This window comes from Phodopus roborovskii, unplaced genomic scaffold (genome assembly GCF_943737965.1).
Source record: "Phodopus roborovskii unplaced genomic scaffold, PHOROB, whole genome shotgun sequence".
In the NCBI taxonomy this organism is placed as follows: domain Eukaryota; kingdom Metazoa; phylum Chordata; class Mammalia; order Rodentia; family Cricetidae; genus Phodopus; species Phodopus roborovskii.
The window spans coordinates 961155-988757 of record NW_026126564.1 but is presented as its reverse complement, the minus strand read 5'-3'; the positions used below and the strand labels follow the sequence as shown (position 1 = coordinate 988757).

General features: G+C 36.1%; 1 pseudogene; it reads right to left on the bottom strand.

Annotated features, from left to right (window-relative positions):
- Nucleotides 1-4879: 4879 nt before the first annotated feature.
- The window catches only part of LOC127235093 (60S ribosomal protein L9-like), a 69137-nt pseudogene continuing 46413 nt past the window's right edge, over nt 4880-27603 (bottom strand).

Below are 27603 nucleotides of genomic sequence, written 5' to 3'. Positions count from 1 at the left end.
GAAAATGAATAAACTGTTCTTTTTAAAATCCATGCTTTTGTAGGAACCATCTACAACCCCAATTCTTTAATAGTTTACAGCCCCATGAATCAGATTTCCTTGGTCACCAGCTCCATGCGTTTATATCTTTATTAATGTTTCCTGATGGATCATCATTCCATATTTCTTGGGAACATCCTAGATAACATGTTCCCAACATTATTTAAGACTCATTATTCACTGAAATAAAGCATGCAAAAGCACAAGTTGGGTAGTGGGGATATTTTATTAGTGTGTGATGTATTCTAAGTCCCTAATCAGCATAAAATACTGTAAAGAGTCTATAAATCTCATTAAGAGTATTAGAATAAGAAAAGCACTGCTTGTTCAGTTAGTAGAGCCAAGCCTCCAGAAGCAAAATTCTAATTTGCAGACATAAATGGCTCCTGGAAAACCTTTTTTTTTTTTTTTTTTTACTTTTTAACACTGAATTGAGTGGACCTATTTATTACACAACCAGCAGGGAGAAAAGATCAACTCCTCTGTTTTGATGTATCTGAAATTTTATCTAAAAGAAGGTGACATCTGGAGGTCAGAGACTTTATTGTTTTCATATAATTTTTAATTTAAATTAGAAATAAGTTTGGTTTATATATGAATCCCAGTTCCAGCACCCTTCCCTCCTCCCCTGTCTCCTCCCCCACAACCAAACCCTATCTCATACCCTCGCTGCTCCCCAGGGAGGGTGAGGCCTTCCATGGGGAGTCTTCAAAGTCTGCCATACCATTTGAAGCATGGCCCAGGCCCTCACCTATATGTGGAATGGGCTTCAGAATTCCATTCCTATACTAGGGATAAATATTGATCCGCTACCAGAGGCCCCATAGACTGCCCAGTCCTCCAAACTAACACTACATTCAAGGAATCTGAGTCAGTCCTATGCTGGTTTCCTAGCTATCAGATTGGAGTCCATGAGCTCCCACTTGTCCAGGTCAGCACTTTCTGTGGGTTTCTCCAGCCTGGTCTTGACTCTTTGCTCATCACTCCTCTCTGTCTGCATCTAGATTCCAAGTGTTCGACTCAGTGTTTAGTTGTGGGTGTCTGCTTCTGCTTCCATCAGCTACTAGAAGAAGGCTCTAGGATGCCATATAAGATAGACATCAATTTAATTATCAGGGAAGGGCTTGCTTTAATTAAGGGGATTCCATGCATTAGTTAGGAAAACACTTTCCTCTGTGTACAGGAGAGGAAACAGAGCTATGGAGTGGGAGGGACCAAAACAGGGAAGGCACAGGAAGAATATGAGCTAGACCATGATGTAAGAAGTACAACTAACAGGGGGTCTGAGTCAGTTCCATGGTGGATTCCTAGCTATCAATTTGGGGGGCCCTGAGCAGTGTAAGAAACCTCGGACAGTGGAACAAGGATGTATTCCTGGAGCACAAAAGGACTTTGGGGGGCACATCCCCCACGGAGGGATACTCCCTCAAGCTAGAGACAGGAGAGAAGGCCAGGTACATACTCCAAATGACTTGACAGATTTATATGACCCCTCCTGGAGGGCATCACCCTACAAGTGGAGTATGGGGGGTTGGAGGGGAGGGTGGAAGGGGGGCATGAGAGGATGAGAGAGGGAAAGAGGAAGGAAGGGAGGAAGGGAGGGAGGGAGGGAGGGAGGGAGGGAGGGAGAGAGAGGGAACTGGGATCTATATGTAAAATAAAAAAAATTAAAATAAAAAAGTATAAGTAACAGAAGAAAGCCAAGTCTTTAAGAAAGAAACTATCATATCACAAATTAAACTGAAAATCACAGATGGCAATTCAGTCTTTCCAGAGGTTTATGGTTCACAGACACAGTTTATTGACACCCAGATACTTTTAAGCTAATATTTGAAATGGGACATTTCACATTAAAACCCTACATCTGGCTTCTTTCGAATTTTGGCAACATAGCACCTGTGTTCCTATGTAGCAACTGCTCTCTCTAGGTAAGGTTTCCTGCTGTACAGTCAGGTGAGGCAGTCCCCTGTACTCATCCCCAGAAGGTTTGAAGCTTAGCTTCAGGAACTTTCTGATCTTGAACTAACTCTTCCTTCTAGAAAAGAAATATCTGAGATATGTATCTGATAGTGGTATGAGAAGAGTCACATAAATCCTATTAACAGTGAATATTGTTTACTAGTGACTCTCCAACTTTTCACATAGGAGGAAATTTGAAAATGTCTTTCAAAAGACAAATACTATGAACAATAGTGTTCTCTCTTCCACAGAGTCATCCCTGAATTCTTTGTCAGTATCAGGACCAGTAAATACAATCATCAAATATCTCCATACTTCCTTACTCTGGACACAATGTCCTGTTTAAGGGTGACTGAACTAGAAATAGCTTGCATCCAGCTGCTTTAATTTGTTTTAGAGATGTACACTTTAAAATGTCTTTACATAGCATATTGGAATGAGAAATGAGATTCCATACAATGTAATGAATACCTGTAGATTAATAACCCATCCTGGCTAAAAGGAACATTCCCCCAAGAATGAACATCTTTTTCTGCTTCTTTCTGGTATATCTCTCTTGAAGAGAGAAAGAATGAATTTGGGAAATGTTGCCTAGGGGAAAGAGTGGGAGTAACCAAGTAAAAGATCTTTAAGAGAAGACTAGGTGTTACGAAGAACAGTGAGTAGACTTGAAGCTTCCCATCCCCTTGTTGGAAGGGTTATTAACATTCATTAAGAACTAATTACCATCCTATCCCTCACCTACTAGGATCTCAGTTAGATTGATGTAGATGCATCCAGCAGTCGGCTCATGGAAGATATTTATACCACCTTATTTTCACAGAGCAAATTATAGTAAAGAACATTATACACCTTTGCATCAAGATTTGTCTCTGCCACAACAGACACAAATAAGTCATTAAGTGAACACTTTTGCTGAAAAGTATCAATAAAAATGCTAAACCACATTTCATTAAAAGGTTTCACTGATTCTATTTATTTACTGACACATCTTGATTTATCTATAAAAAAAGAATGTTGACGAATGAAGAAGCAAAAAAAAAAAAAAAAAAAAAAAAAGAAAGAAAGAAAGAAAGAAAGGAAACACACACAATTAAATTTTTTCAAGCTTTGCTTTATTTTCATTTATGTGTGTGGGTATTCATTTAGGAGTACAGGCATCTGCAGAGGCCAGATAGAGCATCAAATTTCCTGGAGCTTGAGTTACAGCTGCCTGTGAACTGCCCAAAGGGAGTTGGAAACCAAGCTTGGGTTCTTTGCAAGAGGAAGAAGCACTTTTTTTTTTTTTTTTTTTTTTTACTGCTGAGCCTCCATTCTTTCCAATATATAGCTTTGTATAATGTCTAGAGAAGTAGTAAGAAACTAAACCAATAAAGTTATTTATTTATTTTGGAATTTGACTGCCAATTGTGATTACTTTCCCCAACAGAGAAGTTGTTTGTTTTGGAATCATGCACAAATATATCTTGATTTTTCTTTCATTTACTTATTCTGTGAAGCATGTACTGATAAGCACAGAGGGGCATTCAGAAATGGCTTAAGGTGCCTGCCATCAAGTAACACACTGTATATTGCTGAAAATAAACCCTTGAGCCATAGAATCAAGGGAGAATACACCAAATGTTTAATGTTTCATTCAAATATAGAGGTAGATTATTATATGGGAAGAGCGAGTTAACTACATACAATATCTGACTCAGCAGAATTACTACAAATATGTGTTGGAGAAATAAAGGTGTGAGAGAATGAAAAAAACATTATTTTGAAATGGGTTAATCAGATTATGTAACATGGAGTGGGTGAAACTGAGACAGAGTAAATGAGAAGACATTCCATAGGCAAGGAAAAGTAGAAATGTATGAAAAAACATTAAGAATTTCAGTAATATTTGGCCAGGGTGAATTGGATAAATTTGTTAAAACAAGGAACCTGGGGGAAAAATATTTGACTGATTAGGTCTATGAAAGGGAGACACGTTGAAAAATTTTGGATAAAATAGTTTCATTAATTCAAAGAAAGACAAGTTGAATTGAATTAAAAACTTTGGTTTATATGAACTATGTTCTAAACAATTTGATAGCTGCATGCCAAGGGAGACATCTAAATATGCTTTGAGATTTTAAAAAAAGGATATCTGCATTTGTTTCCAAAATTACTGGATGAAGGCTCTGTGATGATAGCTGGGGTATTCAACAATCTAATTACAGGAGATGTTCCGTTTGCGCACCTTCTCTGATCATTTCTAGGAGTTCCAGGAATGCATTGATAAGAGGGAAGAAGGAACACATGAGCAAGGGAGGTCAAGATCATGATGGAGAAATCTATAGAAACAGCTGAACCAAGTTTGTGAAAATTAATGAACTCTATCTAGACCGAGAGAAGTAGAGCATCTATAGGACCAAACTAGCTCCTGCATATAGTGGAGACAGATGTGAAGCTTGGACTATCTGAGGGGAACCTGGAAGTAGAATCAGGATCTGTTCCTGTACATGAGCTAGCTTATTCCTACCCATTTCCAATGAAGGGATGCCAAGCTCAGCCTTAATGCAGTGGGGAGGAGCTTGGTCCTGTCCCAATTTAGTGTGTCAGACTTTGTTGACTCTCCATGGATGCCCTTATCTGTTGGGAAGAGTGGATGGGGGTATGCTGGGGGGAAGGCGAGAGAGGGAGGGGATAAGATGAAGGGTAGAAGTGAGAATTTTGCTTGAAATGTAAAAGGAAATTTAAAAACTAATAAAAAATGTTTATGGTGGGTTAGATAGGTGAATTTCTATGCAAATGGCAGAACCAGAGTTTGGATCTGACATTCCACATAAAATCCTTTATGGAAGATCAACTTGACTATCTCTTTTCTGAGTAATGGAGGAAAAAAATGTGGTTCTCAGGCCATCAGCATATCTGCAGGGTCCACAGAGGACTCTATGTCAAAGAATAAGTCAGAGATTGTTAAAACAGAAACCCAGGTTCCTGACTCTGCCCTCTGCACATGCTCAGGTGTGCGTACCTGCACACAAGCAAGTACACAAACATCATATTAAACAAATAGACACATGGGGACATTCACATACACACAAGATAAAGAAAAAGACAACTACAGCTCTTTTCTTAGACATTGTCCTGCTGAACCCCACACAGGATAGGGCATGGGAGTGGAGTCAGCTTGAACGGGCCTATGGATAGACGTTTGTGCTATTGTAGGTAGGTATTACACACCGTTTACTACTGCATTTACTTATTTTAAAGTGCTAAATTCTGATTTAAGTGTTTTCATTCTACTATGTCATATCTCCAGCTTGTCCCAAATGATAAATATGAAATTGAACTAAGGATACTGTGTAGATATAATAAATTAATTCATGTGGAATCTTCTGACCTAATCAGAATATTGTCAGGTAGACATTCACACATAATGATCATTGACTATTTACAATAATTTCCTAAATTATATTTGAAAATGTTTTCCTTATGTGTTAATTCTATTATCCAATCTAAAAGTATTTAAAAACAATCATTCAAAAGGTTAGCTATTTAAATATGTCTTTGCAGTAGAAAATCTATTCTCGGAGTAATAAATAGAGAAGTAGGCAAGCAGAGGCAACAACATCACATTTTATGTCATTTAAGAACTCTCTAAATTTCTGGAAGTGTAGTAAGGAAGTTGAATAACACATCCCCATGAACCCCAATCTCTAAACACAATGAGTAAATGCCTTTCTCATCAGGGTAAGATTTGTAATATTCTAGAAGAGGGCTTGTCAGCTTCTGTTTGAAGGTTCTTCAGAAGAGGGTTTAATGGTTTCCTTTTCCAGGGCCCTAGTTAAACATGATTCCTCTGAGCCACTGTTGCAAGGGATCAGACATATTCAATGTTCAGGCCATTTGCTCTCTAATCCAGCATAGTAAACTCCTTGTTCATAAGTGCCCTAACCCTGTGAATGAAATGGTCGCTTGTTTCCTCTTGGGCATAGGGAAGAGGTAGTAACTTAATAATTGTATATTTTCCTAAGTTCTTACAACAGCAGAATATCTTCTCTAGTTTATATTAGTATTTTCCAGCATATAGATTTACCTGCTTTGAATTTATTAAATTATTTTACTCTCTTTACAGATATTTTCTCAAATAAAATAGATACAATTTTAAGTGAGGATACATTGTAATTAATAAATACATACATATGTATCTCTTTCTATTACTATATTTCCCTTTAGATTTAATTATTTGAGATGGAAATTCTGTTCTAAATGAATAGCAAACATGAGTCATTGAGGGATATCATCCTCCAAAAGGTGAATAAGAGTCTTGATTGTAATATGTCCATTAAAATATCCCCACAAACCTCTCCAGTCTAAATTATCTCAGGCTGCTGTGCCTTTCCAGCCTTATTGATGTGAAAAATAACAAACAAGTATAAATGACATTTACAGCTCTTAATTGGTGTCATTAGTGGTTCTTATTATTCCGCAGGACAAGCACTAACCCTTTATTGAGAATTCAGTGAGCCAGGTCTGTGCGGGACTCATCAGCCTTAAAGACAAGTAATAAAACAGTCCAATGACTGACTTAGAGCCCTGTTCATCAACACAGGCTACAGGCTGCTAGGCCCTATTTTCCCCTGATTTGTTTTATGCCATTTTCTAGACTTTAGGACGCAAACAAAAGGAAACAAAAAACTCCAAACAGTACAGGGGTTGAAATGATTTCCCCCACTACTCTCTAACACAGAATTTAGGATTTTTCTGATATTGTATGTTTGTTTGCTTAGCAATACCTTCCACAGTACACACGGATGCCAAAAGAAAGGCGACTCCCTGCCTTTTCTTGTTTTCCTCACATCTAGTCACCACAAACATCCAATGTGTCTATAGAAGAATAAAGGTTTTTCAGAAAATTTGCTTTTAACAGAACTCAGGATCTAACCTTACATTTACTGTGTCCAGCTCTTACTTAAAAATGCACTGGGAGACAAATGGCTTTCTTGGATCTTTAGTTGTATAAATGGATTTCAGCTGATCCAAATGTTGGCTTTTATTACAAGATTAGTTGTGTTTGGTCTTCTATTAAAAAATAAGTTACTGGACTTGGTTATATAAAATAAATAAAAAAATAAAATAAAATAAAAAATAAGTTACTTATTTAATTTTTTGAATATCATGATGTTTTTAAAGAAAATTTTAAAGATAATTTTTTATATTTATTATTTTTTCCTATTTTACAATTTTATCCCAGTTCTTCCCTCCCTCCCTGCCATGCCCCCAGTCTCCCCTTCCAGGAGGGATGCCTTCCAGGAGGGATCATCAAATTCTGTCAAGTCATTTGCTCCCCCCCCCCCAAATCCCAATATGATCAGGAGATCTTGTTCTTTTCCCCTTATGTGAGGGAACTTGTATGAATCTCTTAGGTTCCTCCTTGTATCTTAGCTGCTCTGGTGATGTGAATTATAGGCTGGTGGTCCTTTGTTTTATGTCTAAAATCCATTATGAGTGATTACATACCATATTCCTCTTTTTGTGACTAGGTTACTTCATTCAGGATGCTTTCTTCAAGTTCCATTCATTTGCTTGCAAATTTGCAATGAGTGGAGAGGGAGTTAGGAGAAAGAGAGGGGGAGGAAAGGAGAACATGTGGGACCAAGAAGATTGAGTTGGTGGGGGGAATGGACAAGAGTGAACAAAAGAGATACCATAATAGATGGAGTCATTATACATTAAATGAGAAATCTGACTCTAGAGAAATGTCCAGAGACTTACAAGTATGACCACAATTAACAATGTCAGCAACAGTAGAAAGGCTACCTTAAATCCCCCTCCCTGATAATGAGATTCATAACTAACTTATATGCCATCATAGAGCCCTCATTTAATATCTGATGGAAACAGAAGCAGACACCCACAGCTAAACACTGAGCCAAACTCCTGGAATCCAGTTGCAGAGAAGGAAGATTGGTAAGAAAACAGGTCAAAACCAGGCTACAGAAACCCACAGAGAGAGTTGACCTGAACAAGGGGGAACTCATGGACTCCCAGACTGATAAAGATCAATTTTTTAAAGAACATTTTTCCTTTTCCTCCCTCCAAAAGCACATTTTGCTCTTTTACACACACACGCGCGCACACACACACACACACACACACACACACACACACAAACACACACACGCACATACACGCGCACGCGGCTAAATACATAAATATAGCCTACTTAGTGTGCATAATGATACTTGTGGAGTATTAGTTTTCTTTGAGAACGTATCTCCTAGTAAAAGAAGAAGTTACAGGCATGAAGTCTCACCAACATGACTTCTCATACTTGAGCTGAACAATGGCAATAGCCAAGCTAATATGCAAAGGAAGAAATCCCTAAAGAACTCAACTTTATAGAAAACTACAGACGAATAAATACTGATGGTGGGAGAAATATCCTTCTCCAGGGAAAAAAACATACCAATTACCTATCTAACATCAGTGGTCAGTTATATTCTTTGTTTTTAGACATGTGCAATGAAGGACAGCAGAGATTTCCTTGGTTTTTCAAGACAGCTTTGTTACCTCCCTTGGTTTTCAGAGGTTACTAGCCAATTCAGTCATCTATTGCTCTCATATCCTTGCCTCTTTTGATTGTCTTTAGTTGTAATTTGGTCTCAGCATTTGTTCAAGTAATTAGATATGTTGTCTTGGATATCAATCACTCAGGGTTTGTTTTTTTTTTTTTTTTTTAATGTTTCATAGTAACTGCAATGTGATTTTACTTTGGTAGTTAGGTTGCTGTGTCTTGTTTTGTTAAAAAAAAAAAAAAAGAAGTAAAAGCAATTATTCACCCTTCTATATCTGTGACATTGACTAAATCCTTGAACACAAGTAGCCGTGCATGCAAATTTAATCATCTATAACTTTGTTTCCTTATAAATGAAATTCAAAATCCACATGTGGGAGGTTATCGCTTTTAATTTAGTAATTTATTTGCTGATGGGAAATTCATTGGAAATGTAGTATCTGATTCTCACCCACAACATGCTTACTGCCTCATTGCATAAGCTCAATATGTGAAACAGAGAATAGGCCAAGGAATGCACACTGAGCAAGCAGCTGCTTCTTCACATTCTTCCTTAGCACCTTTCCTACCAGGAGAAACAGTGCAAGGTTCAACTTTGCTTTATGCTTTTCATTGTGGCAATTTACAATCAACTCACTGTATTCCATTCAGATTAATGTCCAGGGAATTATGAAAAATACATAACATACAGAAAGCAGGGTAAAGTTAATTATCTGATTCTCCATACCGTTTGAAAGATGAGTAAAAAAGTCTGCGTTTGTGATTAGTAACTTAATACATTGGTTTTCTTGCAAATATGACAGTCTGGTTTTTGCTCTGCCTAAGGTATTCTAAATCCATATAGAAATGTGGAAACTTTTGTTTATATTTGTCTTTTAAATTTTCTGGAAAAGCCAACCTTATGTCTCTGTGTTCTATGGTGGGATCAGTATTGTAACAAACCCCATCAGTAGTCTGGAAGTGATGCAGACAAGCAGATATATCCTTCTTACTGAAAATTAGTGAGCATCCAAGATGTTTTACTTCTACTATTGGTCTTAGTCAACAAAGGACAGCATCTCTCCATTAGGAGGCTTTGTTGGCCAAGGTCTTATCTCTTCTGTACTCACAGTTGGCATGGGTCAAAGAGCCAAAGTCAGAAATATGAGGTTGGAAGAGAGGATGACAAGTGAAGCTGCTGATATTCCAAGTTGGTTTCCCAAATGTGCCATAAAGTAAGAGACTAAAGGTAGCCCAGTAGAACTAAAGAAAGGGGTGATAGGAAAAGAATATTTAAAGCTATGAAATTTTTGTTTCTATTTTTAGATACTGATGGTCAGCTACTTGATTTTCCTAATGTAACTTCTGAAAAATAAATACAAGGTTTTCATTTTTCCTGTTTTTTTTATTTAAATTTGAGCTTGTTTTCCATGTCAAGCCCTGTTTCTGCACTCTTCTGCCCTCCCCTATAACCCCCACCAAACCCCATCCCATAACTCTCTGCTCCCCAGGGAGGGTGATGACTTCCATGGGGAGTCTTTAAAGTCTGTCATATCATTTGGAGCAGAGCCCAGGGCTCTCCCCCATGTGTCTAGGAAGAGAGTATCTCTCTATGTGGAATGGTATAAAGACTGATCCACTACCAGAGGCCCCATTGACTGCCCAGTCCTCCAAACTAATACCACATTCAGGGAATCTGAGACAGTAATATACTGGTTTCCCAGCTATCAGATTGGGGTCCATGATCTCCCCCACTTGTTCAAGTCAGCACTTTCTGTGGGTTTATCCATCCTTGAAAGACAAGGTTTTCAATAACCACTAATTCATGATAGATAGTTATATTTTTATCATCTTGCAATGAAACTGCGTTATTGTCCAGAAAACAAGTTTTGTGTTTGAACACTAGCCTTGCATCTAGAAAAAAACTCATAAAATTTTCATAAGGCCAAAGCTGACACATAAGGTCTATTCATAGTCCTGTTTCTGGTCACCCATCTCTATGGATAGATATTCAAGGAAGTTGTCTTCATCCTTAAGATAAAGCTGAGTGGTTTTCTCATCATGAGATATTTAAGCATCTACTCAGTATTAATAATAACTGGCCACAAAGTCCTCAGGGGGCATGGAACAACATCTTCTTCTGTTAAGAGATAGTTTGTAGTATCAACATTGGCACATTCTCAATTCACCCAGCAAACAAGTTGAATTTTAGGAGCAATTACCCATCTATGAAATAATTTAAATGCTGGTTCTCACTGAATCTGTGAGTGGAGTAGAAAATAAGACAACCAAAGAAATAATATTTAAAAATTTGCCTCTTGTTTAGGGTCAAGAAAATCCTGACCTCAGAAGAAAGTATCATTTATCCAGTGGCATTTTAGTCAATGGTTTTGTAAAAAGATCATTCAATTTGGAATTCATAAAAACCTGGATTTTAAACTCATATTTCTTCAGAGTCACTGTGTGACCTTAAACTGTTTACTTAATATTTCAAGACTCCAGTTTTCTCTTCATAAATGAAAGAAGCAGAACAACTGATTTCTAATTTTCCTTCCAGCACCAACATTCTGAAAAATGTATTCTCTGGCAATAAAAACTTCAAATGAGCATCTGTTTGAGGGTACAATTGGTTTTACTTGCTGATATATATATATATATATATATATATATATATATATATATATATATATATATATATATATATATATATATATATATATGCAGAACCCAAAACTCCACTTAAGGATAGTAGAACCTGTTTCAGATACCATAGGCCTAAGAATGTTTAGTCATTTGAGACTGAGTAGGTTGCAAACTCTGATCTTTGCTTCAAATTCTGTGGGAATTGTGACTTAGTGGGAGAAGATGGGAGATGGCAAGCTAGGATGTTTATTTTATCAGGGAAATCTCATACAACTGGACTAACTGAGAAGCATTTCAGCACACAAGCATTAAATCCCAGGGTCACATTTTCTGGTATTATATAGCCAAAGTAACACAGAACAAAAATTTATAAACTAAAAAGTGCCCAGATTTTGCTATATTGTTAACTTCTCAGTAGTTAACTATGCTCTTTTAGACTTCTATTATTTAGGCCCAGATATGGTCCTAGAAGGCAGAGCTAGTCCTTGTCTGTATTATCTGATGTGCTCATGAATAAAAGAAATTACACTGAATGTGAGTGTGGACAACAGAGATTAACTCTTATAAAAGCTACCCATAGGACACATCACTTCTTATATTCTCAAATATTCTCTTTGAATAAACTAAGAACCTAGATTGAAAATATTTAAGGTTTATTTAATCTCCAAAATTCCAAAATTACAGTAGATAAATATAGATAGATGATGGATACATGATAATTGATGGAGTATAAATATTTAGAAACATGATATGTAAGAATGTAGTTAGGTAGATAGATGAGAGATAGACAAATACTTTTTTAATAGGCTATTTTTTTTTTCAGAACGTTTTGAGAGGGTGCAAGCAATAAGTCAAATTGAGTGATGGCCCCAAGTTCCCAGTTTTAGAGATTTTTTTTTGTCTGTTGTGGGAATAGATTAAACCAGAAAATTTCAAGTTATAAATATTTAAACTTCTTTAAAAAAAATACTCAGAGCTGGATGCAGAGGCGTGAAGCACTTTAAGACATAGATTGAAAAGAAATGTCATTATCTTGATTTTCTGAATTGATTTGCTTAATAACAACACTTAGCATTTATATAGCGTTCTGTATTTCCAAATTGCTTTATAATCATTAATCAGTTAATTCATACAACCTCTCTGTGAGGTCAAGATTATTATCCCAATTTTACACACAAAGAAATTGAGATGTGTAGAAATTAAATGACTTACCCAAGGTCGTCGAGGAAATGAGTGACAGGCTGTGGATTAAAACCTGGAGACCAAGTCCATACTGGTGAAATGAATTGTAGTGCTAACACAATCAATTGAATAATTAAAGGATAAACCACTATTATTTTTCAAATAGAAAATTTACAGAATATGGGTCCCTCACTGAGCTGGAGTTCTTAGAAAGCTGGTCTGTCAGCTATTAATTTGCATTTCTCACAAAGGACTCCCCCCCAGACACACTTGTAAACAAAGCCTTATTTATAATGTTTTGTTCTTCATATATGGCTACAGTCTTAATGATGTATAGGTGTTCTGAAATTTTTTTCTTCTAATATGTGTTAGAGAAGTTTTCAAAACAACCCAGTGATATGTTGATTTTGAATCCTTCTCCAGGTTCCCCTGCCCCATTTCAGGGAAGGAAACCAGAAAATGGGTAGATTCAAATAAAGAATATTTGACTTTCCTTTCAAGGTTCTCTGTATTAGACACCAAACCAAATCTGATGATTACTTCTTAGACATGATTATGCAGGCCAGATCCATTTCAACTAGTTTTTAAAAGATGACAGTAAATTAAGACAAAACAGATTTTATAAAGTTTTTGTTATTGTTGTTGTTTTTCTATCCAGGGGAACAAAGATGACCAAAGGAAGATGGAGTAATAAGAAACAGAGAAATCACCAGGATATGAGGGAATAAACTCAACATAAAATGTATGTTTGTATAAAAATCATTAAATATTTTCCTCCTTCTATTTTAGTTTTTTTTTTTTTTTTTTTTTTTTTTTTTTTTTTAGAGAGAAAACAAAAGTATGTTGATATTGAATCAAACAGTGGGGAAGGCCAGTATTGACACAGGAAGAAAGATTGCAGAAAACTGGCTGGGTTCCATCTTTCTCCAAGATGGCAGGAGGCAACAATTCATAACAAGGACCAGAACCATAATAAAAGGAACAGACCCATTCAGCATGCCATGAGCTTGAGTCAAAATAAGAAGACAATTTGGGTTGGAACAAGAACACATGTTGCTGTTGTTTCTCTCCCCTATATTAAGACCTCACAATGAAACTGAACATGAAAGAGACACCTACAAACTTACAGGGTTTCTTTTTATGCTTACTTCTGAAAAAGATGAACTTAGGATGAACAGAAAATAATAAACTTTGAGGAAATAACCAGGTCCCAATCATTGTCACCTGGAAAAGTCAACAAATGGCAAGACAGCTGTTGCTCCAATTTCCTGGTTTTCTGGCTCTGAGGCACTAGGGAAACATTTCCTGTGATTTGGAGACCAAATCAAACATTAGATCCACCAAAAGGACAGAGCAGCTAAATTCTACCAGAAAAGTAACAAAGACTGGCCCTATTAATTTTATATGATCTAATCAAGTTTCCCACTGAATGATGTGGTCCCGTGAAACTTTCTGAAGTTAAAAAAAATAAGGTATTTTCCTCTTTTACAGTGATGTCATCTTTCGGTGAAGCTATGTAGTGGTCTCATTTTTGTTTTTGTTTTTTTTTTTAATTTTCTGCATTCTGTCTAAGTTCTCTTGTCACAGAGGTCTGACTGGCATCACCTCAAGCTTTGGCAATGCAGGAGATAACTACTTCTATATTTCTAATTTTGGAACTCTGCTTTAGCTCTGCTCATGAGGGTAGAAAGGAAAGGGCTTTGAATTTAGACACATTAGCACTTTCCTATTAATACTAAGAATTCAGTTTCACCAATCATCTCTCTGATAAAAATCAAAGTAGAAATGTTTAAATCATTGCACAATTGAAGCAAATTTTCCTATTCCCTTACCTGTTTTGTCCTAAGTACTACTCACCAAGGCAGTGACTTCCTCTCCTCTGGATTTTCTTTCCTTTTTCTTTTTCTTTATTCTTTCATATAGATCCTTACCAAAGCATTCCCTCCTTCTAATTTCCTGACCCTCTGCTTCTGCTCACCCTCAGATCCATTGCTCTATGTCCCTTTAACAAATAGCAGTCCTCTCAGTGATATCAACTCGCAGGGCATAATAAGATGCAATAAGACTAAGAATGAACCCTCATGTCAAGGCTGGACACTGAAAACCAGTAGGAACAGTATCTGCATTAGGAAGACTGAACAAGCAATAGATAAAGTGGTTCAGGTCCAGAAACTTCTAAGTGGAGGATTTCATCTCAAATTTCAGCATTGACCAGGATATCCCCTGGTAAGAGACTTATTTCTCAAATTGTACCCTCTAAAAGCCATTCTTTCTAAAAGGTCTTTGCAATATTGATGTATTCATTGGTTTGGAAGAAGAAGAGGAAAGAAAAGAGAGTAGTTGCCCTACAGGACAAAGGTGTGTAGACTGCAGAGAATACCTTGTTTGTGAATTCTCTGTGGAATTTGAAAAGCTCAGATGAGAGATGTCATTCTGTAAATATGTTTCTCTTATTGGTTAATGAATAAAGCCATATTGATCAATAGGAAAGCAAGATGGGAAGGACTAGGAGACAAGGAGGATTCTGGTAGATGTAGTAAGGGAGAGTCAAGATATAGGGACTTGAGAGAAGATGTCCAGACCCTCTCTCCAGTAAGCCAAGACCACACTGAAACACTTAGTTTAATAGAAATGGGTTAATATTTAAGAGAGCGGTAGCCAATAACAAACATTAATAACAAGCCAATAGCTTTATATCTAATTCAGCATCTCTGTGTGCTATTTGGAACTGACACCGCTCTGGGAAAATTGCTCTTAACAGAGCTCCCCTGGTTCTCTGTTCCATTGCTATTTTATGACTGCCCCTTCTCTTCCTCTTGCTGTTTTTCTCTATCTTGCCTTTCTCTCCTTCTATTTTTTTTACTCTGTTCCTTTCTTCTGTTGTTGGTTGGCATATGCTTTGGGAATGTAAATTATCACTCTAGCATTAGACCAAAGCAAAACATAATTAGACAGAGAGATCAAAGATGCACCCTCTAATACATCTCAAGGCCAAGTATGAATGATTCCTGAATGATCTGCTGTTTTATTAAATCGCTACACATAAATAATCAAGAACTATGCCACCATATCTAATCTTCCATTAACCCCTGCATTTTCAGATGACTAGTATGAGCTCTCCAAGTTACTCTAATATTTACCTCATTGCAAAAGTATTCTTACTCAGGAGCATGAACAAAACAAAGATTCTTTAAAAGAACATCCAAAAAGAATAAAACTAAAAACAGTGTGTAAAATCCCTAATTCTCAGAATGCCTCTGGATTCTTTTTTGGTCTGTGAAAGGATGAGAGTTTGTATCCCAAGAGCAGGAAGCTGGGGTCATCTCTCTGATGCTTTGCTTGCCCTGGCATTCCCACTTTGTTGAGAGATGTTTGCTTAAAGTATGATTTCTATTGACGGTAAACTCAGCGCTCCACAGCCTCTCATTCTCTGTACCTTGATCAGTTGTGGGTCTCTGTGATAGTTGCTATTTACTATAATAGAAGCTTCTCTGAAGACATTTGGAAAAAATGCATTGCACTCCTCTCAAGGCTCAAGGATCACTGTGGTAGATAAGGATAGAAAGACTGTAAGAGCCACAGGCAGGAGAAAACTAAAAGAAAATAATGTTTTATGGAGACATCAGGGCAGTTGCTCATATGAACTCTCCGTGGTTTTGACACCATCCACAAGACATATGAAAGCTCAAGTGAGAAAACTTAATACATGGAGAGGAGGTGGACACAAAGGACAGCTTCTGGAAGAAGAATCAGTTTTCTTTATAGGTGTGGCCATTTCTAGGCTCAACCAGTTGCTGGATGGTCACATACTGAAGAGTATATGGTCAACACTAATAGGAATTAATATATATAAAAGAATAACATATGGGGAGACATATATGGGCTGGACCTGTGAGATGATGATGGAGGGGGATTAAATATGTTCAAACTATAGTATATGAGGTATGCAAATACTTTAGACATATTTGTGTGTGCAAAGATTTTGATCCATAGGAAAAGACAATAAAATCATATACCTATTTAAGTAATGATACATGGGAAATTAGGGAAACATTTTGCATGACCTTACAATATGAGGTAGAAGCAAACAAAAAATGGATAACCAGCTAGAACTCAATAAATTATCCCATATTACTAAGAAGTAATGATGTCCCATAGGAGTGAAGGAGGTATATCAGGGTAATGCCATATTTTGAGTTGTCAAAAATGCTGCAAAAAAACTGACCTTTATGAATTTTGAGGGGTCTCTTCTTTCAATGCCTCACAATGATAAACAAAGCACAGATAGAAGTAGTATCGATTGTAAGAGGTGTTTTAAGAGATGTAGATATATTTCTTTTAGAAAAGCTTTTGGAAGTATACATACATCTAAGTAGGCTGGCTCATGTCTCAGAATTATGCAAGGAAGTGAAGTTGAATAGATGTTTTCTAGATTAGGCTTTCGCTCCAATGCATCCCTGTGATATTCCTTTCAGAAGTGGCTTAGTCCACACCTCAAAGAATTCCAAGATCATCATTCATGATGATTCCTATTATGCAAGGCAAATTTCCCTGAAATATCTACCCACTGGAGATGAGAGGAAAGTCTGATGTGTAGACAGTTTACCACCCAACCTGGCATCAGTATGTTGACTTGTTATTATTCCTGAAGCTATTGTGGCTGAGAGAGATGCCTTGCAGAAAGTTTCCAACACCTTAGGGGTGACTCTTATCTTACCATCTGTTCCAGTGATGTGGATGAGTTATAAGCATGAGTTTTAAAGGAGGTTCATTTTCAAAGCTGCTCAGTCAAAAGGCATGGTGGTACATGACAATGACCAGGCAATGTCTTATTCACAATTTGGAGAACTTGTAAATCAATGAAAGTGTTAGCATAGTCAAGGAGTCCTTTAATCTGATTATAACTGAGCCTGGCTATGAAGTTTTTACTTGGCTGGTAGTTATCCCAGGCAGAGGTCATTAAAAGCTGACTTAATTTTTGTCTCTTTAAAAAGTCTAGTTTAGTTTTCATTATTAGCAAAATGTTTACACTGGTTAAACTTTCTTCGTGTGTATTTATGACTATTTACTTGGCCAAAATTGTCTATTTGGTTTTATGGCTTCAGTTAGTTTAGGATCTGTTCAGGCTTCAGAGGTTACTTAGAAATTGGGTAGCCCTCCTGATTTCCTTTAGATATTTGTCAGTTAAGTTTTTTTTTTTTTTTAATCTGTGAGATATGTCAGTCAATCTGATCTTGATTTCCCTTTGAAGCCTGGGGATTATGTTCCTAAGTGCCCAACCTCAGGCTCTGTGTCTCTATTTTCTTTCTTATCAAGAGGATACATGACTTTCTTTAGCTATAGGGTTCTTTAAAATGCTCCATAGTCCCCTGTGACATAACTCACCTCAGGTTAGTAGCTAAAACTTGCTTCTCTTGACCCTTTATTAACATCTGTGTAGGCCCTCCAAAAACAGCTGTTGTTTACCCAGAAGATCCATTGGAACAATCTGAAAGAAAAGTTTATATATGACACATATGATTGCCTTTGCATTTTACAAAGCAAATTTATCTGAAGTTGCTATTGAAGTTTATATTAATTTGAAAAATTATATAAGGTTAACTTTTTAATTTAAGGTTTAGATATTTTTATTATGGAGAATTTTTATGAGAAGTGAATCAATATGAATATAAATGGTAAAGGTATTGAGAAGTTCCAGAATGACTTCATGAGTAGAGGCTAGATCTTCTGGATTCCTGAAGGTCAAGATCCACCCACTGCTAGGCAATTACCTAGCATGCACCATTGAAGTCTAAAATACTTTTAGTTCGTAAAGAAAAAGGCTCACGGCTATCTTGGATTGAGGTGACTTGCTCTCCCCAACTCTTGAGATCCATCACTTAGCAACAACTTAGACTTCTTACTAGCAAAGAGCAGAACCCACAAATTTCCTTTATAGGCAATGATCAAGCTTATTTGTCTTTAACACAAATGCAAAGATATGCCACCAGTTTCTTTTGGTGAGTATGGAGTATTAGAAATGATCATGAAGATCATGAAAAAACAATAAGATCCTCTTTTTCTGGCAAAATGGATTAGCATGGAGCCAAAAGGCAATCTAGAATTCCCTGCAGAAGTGGATACATTAGGTAAAGAATGTTTCAGAGGTAGAAGAAGGTTCCTTGCTAATGACACAGGAAATGCATTGAAATACATTGACTTCATCACATAGCAACAAAGACACACAGGAAACAGGAAAAAAATCATTATTTTTTTTTTAAAAAAAGCATGGCATATTGACATGGAGATAGTAGTAAACATAGGTGTGCTTGGGGTAGAGCTAGGGACCTGTGTCATGCTATCTGAAAGTTGGTCTGGTAACCAGGCAGAAAGCATGTATTCAGAAAAGAGATGTAAGAAGAATGGAGAAAAAAATATCAAGGCATCTATCCAAGAGAGTGGATCCAAACCTTTACATGAAGAAAACAGAAAAATTCCATATGAGGGCAGAAACACAACAATATATCACTTTCTTTTCATCTTCTTTTGGTTCCTCGGTCTGCTGAGACAGGAGCCAACTGAAGAACTGGGAAGAAGGAAAGATTGTGCCCCACATAATTCAGTACTGTTGCCTTGTGCACACACTTGTAAACTGGGAAGGAAAAAGCCTTTCACAGTGTAAACTTTGTCTGGTAGTTCTTTGTGAGGAGGGCATGGGCAGAGGAATACCAGAGGTTCTTTACCTCTCTCCATAATGGTACCACAGTCAAACAAGTGTCACACAAATAATGTTGTTAATTGTGTCTGAGTATGCTTGGATCCCACCTTTACATCCATTTAAGGTAAGGAACATAAGCAGATATAGAAGCCTGAAGCATCCAATGCTCTGTTTATGAAAAATTTTCAACCAACCACTAGGATTCTTCCCCAGAGAGTGTGTTACATGTAATCCAGAATAAACATGACTAATAATAATGAATGTTCAAGAAAATAATTTGCTTCAAAACTTATCATAAATAAAAGTAATGACCTGTCTGACAAACAAAAAACAAACAAAAATTTCATTGTTTGGACTTTCAAGTTTGAAGGTGAAACTATTGCTGGATCCTGAAGGGCTCCTAGTATTTATATTCAAGAACATGAGTTAAGACATCAACCAAGGACTGATAATGATGAAGATCCTAATGATGACAAAATGATAGAATATGCCCTTTCTGAAAACTTCATTAAATTATATATTTTATTCATTTAACATTTATAAAGTACCCATGTGCACCACTAACATACCAAGGAAGGCAATGTGGAGAAGAATATGAATCTCAAGGTCAGAATTCAGTCTTTCCTAAATTTGTCTCTGGCTTTACGTCCTTATGTGTACAGCTTAATTTCTATGAATCCATTTCATTGGTTTGTCTACAAAATGGGCATTATAAGCACTGTTCTACAAAATCACTTTAAGGTTTAATTAAATTAAATCATGCATCTCAGTGCCTGGCATATTTAATACATCTTCACAGTTTTCTTTTACCTTAAGTTTTAAAGGAGGGTAGTTATGTCATAAGTCTTAAAACAGTTTTGAAAATGTAACTAGTGAAGGTATCATGAGCATGTCAAGTTTAGAAAAGTTACTGAATGGTGAACTGAGAAAGAACTTCATTCTGTTTAAGGTGGTCACAGCCATGATCCCACATCAGAGTTCAAATCTATTAAATCTTTTACCCAATGGAAGTGATTATCGGACACTGTAATGGTTCAAGCTGCCTGTTCACAAAATGAAAAAATGATAACCCTCTTCCTCTGCTAGGACAATTACAAGCTATTGCATATAGTTAGCAGATAAGAGAATTAATATCTCTATGTTTCTCTGCATGTGAAAATGGGAGGAAAGGGCAATTTGTGCAGGACTCCATATTTTAATAAATTCTTCAGAAGATGGATGAATGGAGAGGATGTGTGTGTGTGTGTGTGTGTGTGTGTGTGTGTGTGTGTGTGTGTGTGTGTGTGTGTGTGTGTGTGTGTGTTTATCCCATCTACCAACAGGATACCCAAAAGACAGACAAACATTGAAGCTGAAGTAATTCTGTTTGATGCCCGTATGCTTAGGATATTGAAAATCTGACAGATTAAAACAGCATAATAGACTCTCAGGCTTTGCAAAACATCATGGAATGTTTCTGGGGTTAAAATCGGCAATTTTGAATTCTGGACAGCAGCAAATATTGTTTGGGCAGACTTTTTAATATTTCTGGTCCTCAGAAACCTAATCTTTTCCCATTTGGTGTGACAGTGACCTTAAATCAGCTATTCACAATATGTTGGCAAGTGAAATCAAAATATATGCTTAGACAAACTTTTTTCCACATCTTCACAGAGAGAAAAATAATCAAAGGAGTTCTCAGGCGGGAATATAAACTATGCTGACTGTTCACCCATCCTACCTAGATATTCCCTGCTAAAAGCTATTGGAGGGGAGGAATACAATACTAAGTTCACTTTATGCATGGAGAAGAATTAATTGCATAACAAATATATCTTCATATGTCATGATCTACTGAACGATAGTGGCCTTTAATGTCTATTTAGCTGGTAGAAAATTTTCAGACATAAGTTTTAATTCCCAGAAATAAGGGTATTAAAACTAACTTAACAGTTACATAGTGACCTTGTACTCATTTGGTGACTGTGATCAACTGCCAAGGATGACCTTGAAGTTGGACATTCCTCTCTGCTCAATATTTTTCAGAAAGCAAGCCTTTTAGCTGGTTGACCAAGGGGGGAAAAAACAATAAACATCTACTGTTTGCTACTCTCAAAATGACATTACAGTGTCTCTTCACCAAGTGGGGGGTGAAGAGCATTGTATATAAAAAGTCTTTCATTGTGTAATAATGTGAACACTGGCAGTAGTAATTATAAAATCAATAAATTGTAATAAATATGTCCTCCTTATATAATTACTAAATGATTGAAAAACCAATAATATACACTGGTTAGAATGGAAAAGATTCCAGTTAAAGACTTTCTATAGCATTCATCATGGTTTGCATCTTAAAAACTCTTGGTCAAATGAAGCAAAGCTTTATCCTCATCAGGATTAAAACTAAATACCATTTCTTTCAAGCCACTAAAAACTTTATTGATCAACATGAAACTAATTATTGGATTAAAATATCTATCATCAACATGGGTGGGTATGTAGTAGTTGTACTGTGTGCAGTATTTTATGTTGAATATTATTGTGATTTTTTTTTTACTCATAGAAAGTCTAAATATCCCTATTGCTCGATTACTTAAATTAATCTCATTGACATTTTCATGATATAATAAATTCCAGTCACCTGGAAAATTGTGGTATGCTGTCTTATGTAAGCTGGAAATACAAGGGCTTCTCTTGCTAAGAAGGGAAAGTAGTTTGTGGTCTTTGACAGGCTCACTTTGAAATTGTTCATAAACCCCAGAAACTACTGATGGCTATCTCTGTTTAATATTACTCTTCCCAGTCAGTGCTCATGTCTCAACACCCATCTGTGGAAGTATGCATGTTATAACCCAGCCATTATGGCATCAGCAGACATGCAAGCTAGCATTCTGTGTGTCTGCTCTTCAGCCTCTTGCCTCTTCTTCACTCTCTTCTTCACCCTCTTCACTTCTTTGCATTTTAAGTCAATAAATAGTAAGAAAAGTTGATTCAATTTCATTCTATTCATTGAATTTCTTTACTTTAAAAAAGTTTGACAAGTCACACCTATGCCAAATGGACTATGAGCATATTTATTACCCATCACCAGTTCTTACAGGCCCCATTCCCTCTTACCCCCATATTCATATTCTCAACTAGCTCTACCTCTTACCTTCATAGGTTTTCTCCCCAGTTTTTATAAATATGATATTTAAATGGGAAACCTTATAACTCAAAATATATTTATTTGAAAAATAATTCAATCATTTGAAAAACATTTAGAGTACGGAAGCTGCTTCTACCCACATCTGACACTAGAAATGTGTGTTTCAGAATATCCTGGAATCTCTCCCTGTTCATAGTCTCAGAATCTTTGTAGATTCCTGTAGGTAATATGTCTGTATGTGTTTACTAAAGTAGAAAAATACTATTTAAGTTCTTTTCTGTTTCCCTTTGAGGCTTAACCATATGTCAGAGATAGCTACATGGTCCAAACAGGATGTTTAAAAATTAAAGAAAAAATAAAACAGCATATAAAGAAACAGAACAGACATTAACTTCATCTTCTTAACTGTTCCTCACCCTAATCATATCCTTATTCAGGGATGGACCCTGGCACTCCAGCCTATAAACCTGCTAATGTACTCACATGGGCCAAACCCTTCAACTCTCTTCAACTATATCTATCTAAAATTTCCCCCATTCTTTCAGACTATATACAATTTCACAACTAAACAGAACTTATATATTATATACACTAAATTTTAAAAGAAAGTTATGGAATACAGAGTTTAATTATTCTTATGCAAATGGTGCTTTGCTATCACCAATAATTGCACTATGTTTTTTATTAGGACATTTATTGTTATAGAAATAATAATATTAGTGATTTGGGGTTTAAAATTTTCAATATATTTAAAATTCTTCTTACAGCTGTTCTATGTTCATCAAGAGTTTTCTACAAATCCTTATGTACCATATATTTTCTTTCTTCCTTTCTCCCTTTCCTTCTCCATCCAAACTGATGTCCTTCCTCCTGGAATCTTAGGACACCCAAAAGACTCAGGGAGCTCAGAAAGTCATGACCCAGATTTCAAGCAATCTGAGAGAGTAGAGATGTCTGAGCCTATATGTTATGTGAGGTTCTCCAGGGATGCAAATTCATGAGCCATCATCATCTGTACTGGTTTGTTATTTTTGATAATACAGCTTGATCTGAAACTTGGGTAGTCTTATGATATATCCCTTATAAAATTAATGTTCATCATGCTAAGCTTAGTTGGAGTTACATCTCTCATCTGCCATTAATGTAGTGAGATAACAGATGTTTGTATATATCTCCAGAGAAAAGTCAAACAATATTCCTTCTCTTACTCTCTCCTTTCTTCCTTTTACTCATTCTATAAATGTGCATATATGGTTAAATTCATCTATACAATATTATCTATCAATCTGTTTATCCATATACTTATAATTTCCCTCTAGGACTTGTTCTATCACCTATCTACCTAGCTATAAGCAATCTGTTCTATTAATCTGTCATTTATCATCATTGCTATTGCCTAAGTATCTATATATTCACCTAGCAACTTTCATTTTGTGTTCTTAGTCTATCTATCTATATCCATCTATCTACCTATCTATCTAGTTTTCCTATTATCTTTCCATCCTTTTTCTATATACCATCTACATTTTCTATATATTTATCTATCCTCTCCCTATTTTATCTATCTGTCTGTCTGTCTATTTACCTACCTACATATCTCCTACCTATATACTTATCTACTTGCCCATCTATCTACTTATCCTCTTTAGACCGGAAACAGTCATTGTACTTGTGATATTGAGGAGCAATATGCCTTTAGGGAACTGATTTATTTATTTTCTGGAGACATCTGTTTGTTGTTTAACCTTTTTAGACAGCCAGCTTTATTTCTTCCTTCTCATCCCTGTATACTTCATTGCCCCCCCCCCCAACTTCTTTCAGCAGCGTCCTAAGGTATTTAAAATCCTATGTGAATGGTATCTTCTCATGTCTTAAAATAATTCTTACTACTGAGAATGTAAAATCATGTACAATACTTTTTGGTCCTCATAGGCCTCTCTACACTTCCTGCCAATTTCTAGTGTTGTTTCTGAAATAACAAGTTTTATCCTTGTTTAAATGACTTCACTCACTTTTGTTGTATAATAATATATCAGCATTATTTTTTATTGAACTAATATCAAATGCTTCTTGAGAAAAGTTGTTATATTCTATAACTGGAAATGTATTAGATTGTGATATTTCTAAAATAATTTCCATTTTAACAAAACAACACAGTTTAGAGTAACTGTTTACAGAATTTTGATATGTGAAAGTTTTGAAATATATTATAAAGAGATATAGATATGGAAACCACTTATAAATGGGCCAGTCTTTAGGGGATGTTTAACATGCCATTTGCAACATGTTGACTTGGAGCTGTCTGTGAGATTTACTGGGAGAGATTCAAAATAGTTATTTAGTGGGAGAGGAGTATGAACTAGAAAGATAAACTTTTGAATTAGCACATATATGGTTTTAAAACTGAGCCAGGATGTTATCGCCAAAGGAATCAATGTAGCTTAAGAATAAAAGAGGATTAAGGTCTGGGCCCTGGGGCATTACAATAATAAGGGATCAGGAAGAAGTAAAACACCAGACTGGGAAGAGGCAGCTAGTGAAATAAGGGGAAATGAAGCATGTGTAGCCATGGAAGAAAACTAAACAATATACAGAGAAAAAGATATTGTTTCATGTGTTGAGTGTCACTGGTAGTTGAAGCAAGGTAAGGACAGAAACTTGACCATTGATTCATCCACATAGGGATGAGCAAAAGGATAAGGCTAGAAACCATGCAAAAAATTCCCAAAATAATGGGGGAAGGGAAGTTGAGAAATGAGTAGTATCAGCAATGAAACTAGGACCAAGACAGTATTTGCGTCTGCATTTTCTTTATATTACAAGAGAGTTAAGAGCAAATATGTGCTGTGAATGTCAAAGTGGTTCAATAAAAGCAAAATTGTAGAATATAATTCATTAATGAAAGAGGGATTTAAAACACCCTTCAAAGTAGAGTCAAAGACACACATAGTGATATGATACCAACTCTATTCCTTCATTCCGATTATTTGCGATTTTGATTTCTACATGCTGTAAAGTGTGAAATTTACTAGCTTTTTCACCAATGTGGCAAGTAATATAGAAAGCTTCCTTGATAAATATTCACTGGAGTACAAAGTGTCCAGATGTTGCTCAAAGTCCTTGCTTACACTTCTTGATATCCTTCATAACATCAAGTAAAATCTTTTGATATAGTAGCTATGAAGTAACTTTTTAAAAATATAGTAATACATTGTTCTGATTTTTTTCAGAGCACTAAGATGTGTTTCTCCTCTTCCTGACAATAAGCATTGTTTTTTCCATAAGTTTCTCCATCTTCTTGAGATTGTTTATATACTTCTTCCAATGGCCTCTTCTTCATTCATGATTATTTGCACGAAAATGTCTTAGAAATCAAGAAGGAATTATATTCCTGTTCAAGCATTTATTAAACTGAATACATGAGATGGGATTACTATGTAGGGCAAGTTATAAATTCACTAACTCCCATTCCCTTTCAAGTCTACCACCTTTCCTATTGTTGAGTTCACTTCCTAGAAATTCCAGAATCTCCTTTCTTTGGGGAGGTTTAACAAAAGGTTTTCTGTTAGCCTTGGTCAAAAATTAACTCAATCTTCACCCAGTTTTCTATTTCACTCATATTGGGCCTGGAACTGGGCATTTTAGGATTTTGTCATTCTCAAAATTAGCCTCCATTCTAAAGGGGTTTTAGAACCTGCCCTAATGTGTGTCCATCACTCAAAAAATTTCTAAGGGATATAGCTGCATTCTGTCAGTTATTAAGGGCAAAGATAAAGACACAAATTTCTTACCATGTTGTAGAGAGAATTCTAATTGGTTTTAATAATAAAAACCTAGAGTCAACTATAGGGGTTAAGGCTAAACAATCAGGGAAGCAGAACAGGCAGCCACAAGTTCTTACCTCTACTGAATCCTCAGACCAAAGGGGCAATCCTGTCCCTATGAGTCCTCAGATTGAATACACTGAACTCCTCTCTCTTCCTGCCTTATAGTCCTCTCTCTGCCCAGCCATATCACTCCTGTATCTACCACCCTAGCTCAGAGATTAAAAGCATGTGTTCCCAAGTGCTGGGATCAAAGGTGTGAGCTGTGTTTCTCTTTCAGTCTGGACCAAGCTAGTGTATCTCAGTGTGGCCTTGAACTCACAGTGTTCCCCTGCCTCTGCCTCCCATATGCTGGGATTAAAAGTGTGAGCCACCACTTCCTGGCCTCTGTTGCTAACTAGTGGCTTAGCTCCTCACTCTAATCTTCAGGCAAGCTTTATTTGTTACATCACAAACAAAATGTCATCACACCATGTCACATCAGCTACTTCCCTTAGTGAACATAAGACAAGCTGTGTTTTGATGATGGGAAATCTACTTGTCAGTGGAGAGACAGAGAAACCAATGTTATACAGGCTATAAGAAAGGTAGTATCTATCTAATGAACAAAGTGTGCTTGGGAAGTTAAAACTCACTGTGCCATTGTGCTTCTATAAGTCTTTTTCAGTCTTCAAAGTGAATAAAACACAATACAGTAAGTAAACAAACAAGTAAATAAAATCCACAATAAAATCTTTATTACTCTGTTCTGTTTGAAATACTACACATGATATATCTTTCATTGTTGATTTTTATTTTGTCCTAGTCAGTAAAATCATTTCCTCAATCACAAAATGATCTATGAATGAATCTAAAATACTTTATTTTGGTGGCATATTATTCACTTTTAAGAAAATAATTACTAAGAAAAGAGATAAGTATCTACTTAGGTTAGATTTCTCTGGCTGAGATGAATGAAACTTGGACCACACACTTGGTAAAAACATGTAACCAATGGTTACCCTGTTTGGGAGGTTACTTTTTGTTGCAGCTGAGTAAATTGAACTACTTACTGATTAATTAAAAATAAAATTGTTGACAAAAAATGGAAATTGATTGGCTATTTCATTATGAAGATCATGGAGTTATGGTTCCAGCTGCATGAACAAATGAATGAGTTCATTTTTTAAAAATTCCTCTAAATAGTTAAGCATGTGTTTGTTGAAATATGAAAACCTGCATTGAAAGATCTCTTCCAGACTTAAAAATGTATCATTCTTTCTGAATAGTAAAATAATTTCTATAAATATAACTTTCATTAAGTTTTCCCTTTTTACCTATTTAATAGAGTGTATTTACAAGGTTTGACTGGGCTGCACCACTATCTATGAGAATTAATCATTTTTATATTAAATTTGCAGATTGTCACTTATTTACTGGCCTGGGGCAAGGTGTGCTTTACTCTTCTTATCCAAATATTAAAGAACTCCCCTACAGAAAATGACTTTCTAATATTAGATAGTCTAGAGAAGGAAAGGGAAAGCCAATCTTTGAACTGGAACATAAATGGTTTATGTATGTGAGGCTGTGCTGAATTACACTCTGATAGAAATCAGAAAACTTA